This window comes from Olea europaea, unplaced genomic scaffold (assembly GCF_002742605.1).
Source record: "Olea europaea var. sylvestris unplaced genomic scaffold, O_europaea_v1 scaffold2116, whole genome shotgun sequence".
Lineage (NCBI taxonomy): Eukaryota > Viridiplantae > Streptophyta > Magnoliopsida > Lamiales > Oleaceae > Olea > Olea europaea.
In genome coordinates, this window is record NW_019239112.1 from 94,202 (window position 1) to 107,141 (window position 12,940).

The following is a 12,940-nucleotide window of genomic DNA, read 5'->3' on the forward strand; positions in this document are numbered from 1 at the left end:
ATATCTCAAAGTTTACTGACATGTTCATTGTCGATTGTGACTGTGAATTGTGATGATGGTATAATAATGAATGTTACAAGCGACAAAAATTATGACGGTGGTGGTAATGGTGTGAAAATGTGTGTGAAACACTGTGTTACAAAAGGTATTTTTAAGAATAATTTTGGAGGAAAAAAAGGGCTCAAAACCGAATTGTGAATTAGTATTGTTTTTAGTGTTATATGTAAAAGGGAAAAAATCACATGTAATCAAGTAAATAAAAACAATTCATGAAATACTATGCATTAATTATATTTTATAAATTATTGGACACCATGGAAAAGAAAACCAAAAATACTTGCTCTGAAAATTACTCCTAATCTTTTATAACTAACGCACAGCATTAGCCAATAACATTACCAACCATCAATTTCAATTTGAAATTGCTACATGGATTACACCTTTGTTTTATAGAACTCAAATATCAATTTAGGCAAGAAAAAAATACAGTAAGTTTCAAGGATGAACTTATACTTGACTTTATAATAATAACTGAATAATAATTTTCGACTTTCATGGCAGCCCAATAGTTAGGGTGAGCAAAGGCATGAACCCATGATTTGCAAACTAAAATTGAACACCACAATACACTGAAATGGAAAATAAAGAATGCTAAGAATAAGTACATAGTTTGAACTATTATTTCAAATGGACAATATTTTATAACACTAAAATAATGATTGTCAATTTGATTGGATAATTCTCTCATCATTAGGAGAGGAATTAAGAAGTTGAAAATAATGTATAAATGCATTATCATCTAAAACCTCGCTAAAGATCATTTGAACCAGAAGTTCGAAAGATAATTTATTTAGACACATTTATTGATCAAAGAGATCAACAATATTTCACGCACTAATTTTTAATGCTCCAATACGAATTGATGTCTTAGGGGACAATTTGTTGGCATTATACTTGATATATCTATAGCACGCGTAAAGCGTGATGATGTTCGATTATAATACAAAAATCTTCAAATAAAATGGAGCAATTAGCAAAGATTGTTTCGTTAAGGAGGCATATACTTTTCATGAGTATTTAGACATAACAAATTATAAAACCCCAGAAGAGGTTTAGATACTTGATATGTTGAAAACTAAAATATCTAAATAAGTTATGTCGCTATGGGAAAAGAAATAGAAACAAACGAGAAAAGAAAAAGTTGTCAACAACAATTTTGTACATGATATACAATATCATATGTGAATTACGAGGAATCGAAATATATCGATCGAAATAATGTTTGGCCAAATAAAAGGAGACTCAATCTTAAATTGAATTTACTAGATAAACACGAAATTTTTTGACCCGTAGTTCAAAAATTTAAATGTTTATACTTATACGAAAAGAAAATGAGAAAAATGAAGTCTTATTGTGTAATGCACGACTCTCAACATAGTGAATTTCGCAAAGATTGTCATAGATGAAATCATAAGTCTATATCATGTTATCTTGACGATACATGAAATTTAAAATACGTGATAGTCAACTGATGTGGCATGATTATTAATGTATCTTTGAAGGATTTAATATACCTGAAACATAACTCAAATGATACATGACCGAGAACCATGTTTTTAGATCATTATATTAATTAAAACAATTTGGACATATGTGGATTAATTGCCTTAGCGAATATTTTTTGAATGAATGCTATGAAAATGACTATGTCGACCTATATGTTTTCATAAAGAAAACAAATATTGGATTTACAATTATGATTGATAATTTAAAATTAATTGGAACTTTTGAAGAGTTCAACAAAGCTGCTGGTTATTTAAAAAATAAATTTGAGATAAAAGATTTGGGAAAAATCAAATTTTGTCTTGAATTGCAAATTGAACATTTTCTATAAAGATTATTTGTTCATTAATCTATATATACAAAAAAAAAAATTTTAAAACGCTTTTATATAGATAATGCACATCCATTGGCATCACCTATGGTTGTTCGATCACTTGATGTGAAAAAGGATTCATTCGGTCCGCTTAAAGATGGAGAAAATGTTCTTGGTCCTGAAGTACCATATCTTAGTGCAATTGGAACATTAACTTATCTTACAAATTGCACTCGACTCGATATAGTTTTTTTTTGTAAATCTCCTTGCAAGATATAGCTCAACACCAATTCAAAGACATTGGAATAGTGTTAAACATATTTTTCGTTATCTAAAGGGTACTATTTATTTGGGATTATTTTATTCTCAAAAGTCGGGATTTGCTTTAGTGGAATATGCAAATATAGGTTACATATTTGACCCACATAAAGCTAAATCACAAACATGAAATGTATTTGCACATGGAGGAACAGCTATATCATGGAGATTCGTGAAGGAATCTTTGACAGCAACACCCTCAAATCATTCTGAAATTATTACAATCCATGAAGCAAGCTAATAATGTGTATGGTTGAGGACATAACACATCATATCCAAGTATCATGTAGGTTAACTCCAACAAACCATAGCTAACAATTTTGTATGAACACAATGCAACTTTTATTGCACAACTCAAAGGAGGCTATATCAAATGTGATAGGACGAAGCATATTTTTTCTAAAATTCTATCATACACATGAGTTTCAGAAGAATTGCGACATTGATATCCAATAAATTCGTTCAAGTGACAATGTGGCCGATTTATTCACAAAAGCACTGCCAACTTCTACATTGGAGAAATTAGTTTGTGATATTGGAATGCGTCGACTCAAATATCTTTAGTGATCAACATCAGGTGGAGTAGTTGTACTCTTTTTCCTTCGCTTAAGTTTTGTCTCATTGGGTTTTCCTAGCAAGGTTTTAATGAGGCAGCATTTATTTTTAGTACTCCAAAATAACTGTACTCCTTTTCTTTCATTTGATTTTTTTTCCATTGGGTTTTTATCAAACAAGATTTTAACGAGGCAGATATTTTTTAATATGTCATTCAAGGGGGAGCATTGTAAAAGGTAAGTTTATTAGGGTTTAGAGGTGAATGACAATTATACCCTGACGGCCTTAGAAATTATTATTGCTATATTCCTGATTAATCTTTTTAATTAACAGTAAAATATACGTCCAAATGAATGAAAGTAAATAATTTACAGCCACCATTCAACCTGCCTCTCTCTTTGTATTCATTCAATCCAAAATTTTCAAAGAGACAATCAATAGTAGAAAGGGATAGCAGTTGCAACACAAAGAATCAAGTAGAGCTAGGATCTTGAGCAACTCAATATTGTGATTACCAACTGAATCACTGACATTTACGGGATCTTCAGAGATTGCACGGGGAGGCAATGTGAAGTTCAGCTCAGGTGTGGGCCTTTATTATCTTCTGGAAAATCAATACAATATTTTCTATCTCTAATGTACACAATATTAATCCCTTTGCTGTTGGGGAATAAGACTCCATGACTGGTCCCATGAGGGGATCGGACATCCAGGTAGAAAGGGTGATATCCATACAAGTTGAGATCAAGGGTCTCACTGGCAATTTTACAGATACTAATCTTTGAAGATGATGTCTTTTCAGGGTAATGGTTCACTGGGGTGGTGTTGAAGAGGGTGTCGTCGGAGGAGAGGCAGCTAATGATGAACCCAAATGTAGTGTTTAGGAGGGTGAAGTGAGGTTAGAGATGTGGACTGAGAGGAAAATGAAGTGGGTTTTTCAGTTTTTGACAGTGAAGGATGGTTTTTGGCGAGGGATTGGTAGAGCGGGGCTTGAGATTGGCGGGGTAAGACTACTTGAAGGATTTTCCATCTTGGGTTGTTGGCATCTAAATACATTATTCTCTCTTTTCTTTTTTTCCTTTTTTTTTTCAATCACATATTTTTCAATAAAATAATATTACACACAAACCTAAATTTTTTTTCTTATTTTTTAATTACCCATTCTCTATCAAATGCTATTTTATTTTTTTGATGAAAAAAAAAAGGTATCAAACAAGCTCATATTTTGGATTTTTAAATGGTTCTTTGTCTCGAAGCTGTCGGTACATCAAAGTAACAAAAGGTAAAATATAATTGTTTAAGGTAGTGCAACAAATTTAATTGCAACTAAGGTTTTTAACTTTTGCTAATCTTTCAACTTATCCTCTCATTTCTTTTATTAATTAGTGCATCTTACGATTCTTACCCTTCCTTTTTGTCAATAATGGATGTCCTCACTTTTTAAAGTGTTTTGTTATTATTATTATTTTTTTTTTTTAGTTCTTGTCACATTATTAAACTGATTTCAAGATTTTGATTGGTGTTATGTTACTTTTTTGAATTTACGTCACTTTTTTTTTATCATTTTTTATTGTTTGTCAATTTTTTTAATCACTTTTTTTGAAATATTTGTCACCTTTTGTGGTGTTGTGGTGGAGGAGTGGTTGAATTTGCATAAAAGAATATATTTTAAGGTTTTTATTGATGTTTCGTCACTTTTTTAAGGTTTTGTTACTTTTTTTGAATACTGTTTGTCAATTTTTTTTAAAAAATTATTTTATCACTTTTGTGAATTTCTGTCATTTTGGTGGTGGTAGAGTCGTGAAGAGTGGTTGTATTTGCATAAAATGATATATTTTAAGATTTTGATTGATATTATGTCACTTTTTTGAGGTTTTGTCATTTTTTTAAAAAAAATTATGTCACTTTTTTTAATTATTTGTCAAATTTTCTTTCTTTTTCTGTCACATTTTGGTGTGATGGTGGTGGATTGGTTGAATTTGTATAAAATGATATATTTTAAAATTTTCATTGATGTTTTGTCACTTTTTTAAAAAAAAAATTACATCACTTTTTTAGTGTTTGTCATTTTTTTTGAATTTAGTTGGACGTTAGTCTTTTTTATTATATTTAATACTCGACAGGTTTGCATATTTATTGAACCTTTTCTTAATGACGTGTTAAGGTAAGTTCTAATTAAATAGAAAGCTCGAATAAAGTATAATATGAACATGAACAAAGTATAATGAGTAAATATTGTATCTATAAAAAAAAATAAAAAAAAGGGAAAAAATGATGTGTATATAGTACCAGTAACTCTCACTTGCACAGAAGTCGCAGAAAATTCCGCATTGCACAGTCGTTGCCCTTATTTGTTGTAAATTGGGCCATCAGGCCCATCACTGTTCAATTATCTACTCCATTATATTATGGGAAGAGTTCATATATCATGTATTAAGTTTACCCTAATTCAAAAATCAAATAGATACTTTTAAAATTCAAAAATCAGGTTTATATTTAATTAATTAAAAATATTTATTAAATGAAGATAATAAAATCACAATTACATAATTAATGGTCACATATTCATAATTATAGGTCACAGATTTATTTATTGGTCACATATCGTCAAATTAATTGGTCACAATATTATTTCATGGTCACAGATAAAAAATTTTGTAGATCACATATTATTTCGAGATCACAGATCATTCAAATTACAAGTCACATTATATCTATGGGTCACATATGTCACAGTTTATCGGTCACAAATTATCTTTAAGTCACAGATGCCTAAATAGTTGGTCACAGATGCCTAATTGTCGGTCACAGATGCCACCACCATCATCAGCATCACCGTACCAATAGCATCACCACACCATCACATCCACAACACCCCACCACCACCAACCCTTAAATATTTGTCCCTCACTTCTCTCTCTACAATTCGCACCCTTCTCTCTCGTCGGAAACCTCAACTCTCTCTCTCTCTCTCTCTCTCTCTCTCTCTGAGTGAATCTACTCTCAGTAGTCGCCCGTCGGAGTGAAGCCGCGCAAAGCGACCTGACACCACAAGTTGCTTTAGTGTCAAGGCCGCCCTCTTCACAGCGGCACTTACCCCTTGATTCACCGGTGCCTCTGCGCGCATTGCCGCTCACAGCTTGCAGTAGGACAGTGGTGCTCACGATGGCACCGTTGCAGATACCACGAAAAGCGGCAATGAGAGTCGTCGTGTGAAGTGGATGCAGTTCGCTGTGGTACTGAACTACAGTGGACAGATCTGTAATTGATGATGGTGCGTTGGTGGGGTTTGGGGTGGGCGCGACGGTACTCATTGGCGTGCTGCAAGTGGCAGTCTCCGGCAGTGGGCGGCGGCACTGGAGTTGTGAACTGGATGCAGTTCACTGTGGTATTGAACTACGGTTCACAGATCTGTAATTGGTGATGGTGCGGTGGTGGGCGCGGGCGCGACGGTACTCATCGGCGTGCTGCAAGTGGCAATCTCCGGCAGTGGGAGGCGGCGCTGGAGTTGTGGTCAAGTGGAGAGAGAAATGGAGAGAAATGAATGAGAAAGGAAGTGACAAGTTTGATTTGGGGAATTGATTAGGGTTTTTAATTGAATTGGTTGAATTAACTATATATAATACCTAATGTTTGCATAGATAAATTTCATCCCTGAACTTTGAATTTGAACTTTTAAATGCCTGGTTTTATGTAATTTCCTCTTATATTATACAAGGCTTAATTTGAGCCCACTAAACAAAGTCACACTAGGCCTAAGATTTGATTCAGAATCCGACTTTGCAATTTAAATTCAGTTACAATTTACAAACATTAGAAAAGATATAGATCAGCCCAAGGCCCAATTAATGTATTAGGTTACAAAATTTTAATTATTATGGGCAGTTAACGTAAATAGGAAAAAACGGGGGGAGTCGTTTAAAGAAACATACAAACAAATTACAATCTATATAATTTTTTTTAGCAAATTACAGAATATTTAACTTTTTGTGTACGTGATTTTTGGCACTAGCTTTTTTTACTATAATTGTAACTTACAATCTGTGTTAATTCTGTTATTTGCGTACAATTATGGACCATAATAATGTGTGTCGAGGATCATAACCTCACCATGATAAAAATTAAGAATGATGTCTAGTGAACAGGCAATTATTCACAGGGTCTTTAATTGTGCAAGGGCCCCACGTGCATTAAAAAAATTATGTGAACCCCACGTATGTGTGTGACCAAGCAGCTCCCTATATTTGCAAGCATAGCACGACTGAAAAATTAATCAAAAGTAGCTGAAATTAGTCATATAGACAGAGAAGAATCCAAGTTACCTGAAATTTAGCCTATAAATTGCTTTTCTTGTCAGAGAATAAACGTTATATATTAAAATTCCCAATCCACCTTGCTACAATTTCAAGCTTAAAATAGTCAAACAAACTAACTTGGTATTCATGCAAAGTTCTCTGAAAATTAGTTAATGCTTAGCAATTTTAACGTTATCTTTGATAATAATTAGCTGAATCAACTTGCTACAATGTAAACTCCGAAAACCTCGGCACGAGATTTAGATCTTATATAAGTAACATGCCTTTGTTTTGAAACCGAGATTTGCACATGCACGTCACACTTTAATTTATTTAAACTTCCAATCATATTGTGAATATATTTTTAATATAATCTTACAAATATTGTGATGTTCTTAAAATTCAACTTTAAGTATATGTTTGATACACTGTATTACCGTTTGAGCCTCAAAATACAATACGCGAACTCATCGAGGACTCGTGAAATTTAACGTGACGAGTGAAGGAAATAAACACAAAAGGCCCGCAACAAGGAAGCTAACCCTTGTTCTTTCAAGCTGGCAATCAATAACATGTGGATCTATGAATAAAACATGATATTCTTAACGGAATCAGTTAAGAAGTAACAAATAAGAAGCCGCCATTTATCTTTCTCTCAAAAGGATCGAAATACCCCAAAGTTTAGAGGAAATTTATAAATACACACTCATTTGAAGAAAAACTCATGTAATTCAAATATCTTCCTCTCAAAATAGTTATTCAACTTCTTGCTCGAATTTGAGTATGAAAACTAGTGAGTTCAGGAAGTGAAAATCATAACTAAGTGAGTAGAATTTTTTGATTAAATTTCTATCATCAACAATTACATAGAACAAAATTACAGTATTGAGAGAAAATTTTACTAATTGATGTGTTCACTGCACGAGCTGCATACCCAAAAACGCAAAAAAGAACATAATAAAGGTCCTAATTGTACGATTAAAAATTTAACTATGAGAATGTTTAGCCCCTCAAACTTTAATAAATAAAAAAAAAAAAAAAAAGAAAGGGTTGAACCCCAATCTTAAGGGTCTCACACCGCCCCTGCTCTGGAACATCGTGAGGGTGGTAAATCGCAGGTTATGCCTCCAAAGGTATAGGGTGGAAGGCTGCTTGTACACTTGCACTTACCCAAGAGCCAAATCCATATATCAGAATTCGAACTCTTGACGCAGCAGCCTCAAGCAAAACTGGATTTCTCTACCCTCCCCTTTTACCACTTGGAGATGTACCCTGGGGGCATATTTAGCCCCTCAAACTTGAACAAATAAGAGGTGGTATCTGTTCCAAAGAGATTGTTTTTCCTCCTAAAAGAAATGCGCTATTCTCAATAAAAAAAAAATTGGTTCAGTTCCCTATGAGATTGATTTAATGTGCTATAAAGTCTAACACGAAGATAAAACCTTGCTTAAAATCCCAATTGAGTTGCTAAAGCCACTTGTGTTTGTACATTTATCCAACTTCTTAAAATTTACACTTGATTTCTCATTACAAATTAAACACATTTTGTAGAGACGACATAAATAAAAATGCTTAGAATAAGATCGTTGCTCAGACTATGTCCCTGTTTGGTGGGAGTTAAAATTAGACTTTAACAAATTTTAATAAAAGTTAATAATATGTGTAGTTAAAAAGTTGTGAATCTTATGAAATATGTAGTTAAAATTAACTATTGACTTTAATATAAATTTAGAATTTAATTTTTACCAAACAGGAGCTTTGTCATCAAATGGTAATCATTCAATCGGCCAAAATAGATGTACTTCAACTTCATAGAATTGCCAAGCAATGAGGACTAACTAAAGAGTACGTTTTTGAAGTGTTTATAAACAGATAAAAATATATAGTAAATAAGTGGAAAACAATAGTTTATACTCACGTTGTTATCTAAATTGTAACATTAAATTAGCAAGTGGAATGTTGTGAATTGAATAATGAAATGTCAAGTGTGACAACAGGGCAAGCTCTTAAATTCAAGCACTTAAATAATCTTAACTCAATAGAGAAAAATACCATGAAAAGGACAGAAAATTCATGCATTTTCATGTTTCCACACGCATGTGATTCGGAGTTTAAAACATACAGGGGAGGAGGGTGGCACGTGACAACCAAAGGAGAAAACGTGCAACCCATGTGATTGGTTTGGGCCCACGGCCCATTCCGCGAAAGAGAATCTAGGTCAAGAGGCCCACATTACATTTAATAACGAAACAATTAACTAGAATCCTACATTTAAAGATTAATTTTTAGAAAACATGAGGACTAGATTTTATTTCACAAATCAGGTGGTAATTAAGTTTTAATAATTATAATTAATAAAAATTTAATTAAATCTAATCTACATATTCACCTTACCTAAACCCCACCCCCACACGCCTATGCACACCCCATTCATTTCAGAATTGCTAAAAAAATTTCTCTCTCTCTCTCACACACACCCAACCCACTCTCATTTTCGACGTCTTTGTCCATGGCGGAGAAGAATCGTCACACGCAGCGGCCAAGACTTGCAATGCTCGTCGAAAACAATGTATCATCGCTATTACACAGCACCGCGAGCTAACATAGAAGTCAATCAGTATTGGAACTGAATTGAGGAAGAGAGAGAAACTCTTTTATTTGATCACAGGAAAAGTGAGTAGAGTTTTACAACACAAGTATAAATAGAAAGGAAACAGAAGAAGCTAGCTAATTCCAGCTGTTAACTAACTAATCAACTAACTAACTAACTGTATACAAATGTAATAATACGTAATACTCCCCCTCAAGATGTGCTGTAAATATTTTTTACACACATCTTGGTCATTAAGGGAGAAAGTATGGAAGCTGGTAGAGGCTTTGTGAAGGCATCAGCGAGCTGGTGCTGTGATCTGACCGGAAGGATCTTAATCGCCCCAGCGGTGATCTTGTCACGAATGAAATGAAGATCGATCTCAATGTGCTTTGTTCGCTCATGAAAAGTTGGATTCTTTGCAATCTGAATGGCAGCCAAATTATCACAGTAGATTATAGCTGGTGAAGTGTTGGCGACCTGAAAATCCACCAATAATTGATTTATCCAAGTGAGCTCACTGACTGTTGCTGCAAGAGCCCGGTATTCTGCCTCTGCTGAAGAACGAGAAATGGTTGGTTGACGCTTAGACTTCCAAGAAACTAGTGAATCACCAATGAAAATGCAAAAGCCAGTAGTGGATTTTCGTGTATCAACACAGGATCCCCAGTCAGCATCAGAAAAAGCCTGAAGTTTGATGAGGGAATCTGAACCTGACAATGAATTAGAAGAAAAAAAAAGACCTTGGCCAGGACTTCCTTTCAAATAGCGAAGAAGGTGATGAACGGCCTTGAGATGAGGTAATCTTGGTTGAGACATAAATTGGCTCAACTTGTGTACCGCAAATGTAATATCCGGTCGAGTGAGAGTTAAGTAAATCAATCTTCCAATGAGCCTCCTGTATTGGGATGCATCTGACAACAATTCTCCATCAAGTGAGCTAAGAACAACCTTTGGATCCATGGGACTGCTAACTGGTTTGCAATCCAAATAGCCGGCATCTTCAATCATTTGTAATGTATATTGCCTCTGTGAAATGATAATTCCTGATGCTGCTTGCATAATTTCAATTCCCAAGAAAAATTTTAAACAGCCCAAATCCTTGAGTTTGAATTGAGAGTGCAAGTATTCCTTCAATTCTTTAATAACCTGCATGTTAGGCCCTGCAATGACTATATAATCAACATACACCAATAAGGCTACAAAGTTATCTCCTGTGCCCTTCGTAAAAAGAGAGTAATCAGCTTTAGACTGGATGAAACCATGCTGAATAAGAGAAAGAGAAAACTTGGAATTCCACTGCCTTGAGGCTTGTTTAAGGCCGTATATAGACTTGTGTAATTTGCAAACCAATTGACACTCCCCCTGTTTGGGAGGTTTAAGAAGGTTATAACCAAGAGGAAGGTCCATATACACCTCTTCAAACAAATCTCCATTCAGAAATGCATTGTTCACGTCGAGTTGAATCAAGTGCCAATTATTGTGGGCAGCAAGTGCAAGGAGTACTTTGACAGATACAGTTTTAGCAACTGGGGAGAAGGTATCAAAGTAATTCAATCCCTCTTGTTGTGTATAACCCTTGGCGACAAGGCGGGCTTTGTGCCTTTCAAGAGACCCATCAGATTTGTATTTGTTTTTAAAAACCCAACGACAACCCACTGTGTGCTTCCCAACTGGTAAGGGAACAATGGACCAGGTTTGGTTAAGCTCCATGGCCTCAAGTTCCAGTTTCATGGCATCACGCCATTGAGGAAGTTTAATTGCTTGATGGAAGAATTGAGGTTCGAAATGAGTTGCAACATTCAAGATGAATTGACGATGGGGAGTTGACAATCTGTCATAAGAGACAAATTGTCCAATGTGGTGAGAAGGAAGGATGGGAAGTTGATGATTAGGTGAAAGTAAATTGCAATGAAAGTCTCTGAGATATGTGGGGGGTTTTGAAACTCGGTGAGACCTTCGAACATTGGGAGATGATTGATTTAGTAGAGGTAAATCAGATGGAGGAAGCAAGGGATCAGAGTTATCAACAGGTGCTGCATTAGGATTGTTATCAATAGGAACATCATGTGGAATGGATAGAGAAGAAGAAGGTAGGACGAAGTCAGGGAAAGGATCTACCAGCTGATTAGCAGTAGTAATAGTATGAAAAGGGAAAATTTCTTCATGGAAAATGGCATCCCTGGATATGAAAATTTGCTTGGATGATACATCAAAAAATTTAAAACCTTTGACACCGGGAGGATATCCCAAGAAGACACATACCTTAGCTCGTGGTTGGAATTTTGTCCTGTGAGCAGAAAGTGTTGAGACAAATGCCAAACATCCAAACACTTTGAGGTTGGAATAATCAGCCATACGGCCGTGTAAAACTTCAAAGGGAGTTTTGTGATTTAAAATGTGAGAAGGGGTTCTATTTATCAAGAATGCGGCAGTAAGCACACATTCTGACCAAAAACGAATTGGAACTCTGGACTGAAAAAAAAAGAGAACGTGCTACATTGAGGAGGTGCTGGTGTTTCCGCTCAACAACTGAATTTTGCTGTGGGCGTTCAACACAACTAAACTGATGTATCACTCCTTTTTCAGCAAAGAACTCTTTGAATGATAATTCATGTGCATTGTCTGATCGAAAAGTTTTAATGGTAGCATGATATTGTGTGGCAACAAGGCTAAAAAATCTATGCACAATTTCCACAGCATCAGATTTTTGCCTTAACATATATAACCATGTGAATCGAGAATGATCATCAACTAATGTCAAAAAATATCTATAACCAGAGTGAGATGTGACATGATAGGGACCCCATATGTCACAATGCACCAAGTCAAATGGCCTATTTGAAAGGTGATTATGTGATTCAAAGGAAAGTCTCCTCTGTTTAGCAAGAGGGCAAATGTAACATGGCATATGTTTATTCCTTTTATCAGCAACATACAATAACTGGTCTTTTAAAGTATCTAATCGTTTGAATGATAAATGTCCGAGCCTATTATGCCATACACGAGCAGAAACAGCACCAACAAAAGCATTAGAGATTGGAATAAAATCGAAATCCTTGGTGCCCAGCACATATAAGCCTTGAACAATGTTACCCTTGCCAATCATCCTCCTGGATGTAGCCTCCTGAATGATGAACTGGTTATGAGGCAAAGTTACACTTGAATTAACAATAGGTCTCAAGTTTACGAATGCAGCAGCAATTGAACATACATGCTTGGAGGCGCCTGAATCCATAATCCAAATGTCTTTGGATGAAAAGGATGGACTAACCAATTTAGAATGATGTATACCTGCAGCATATG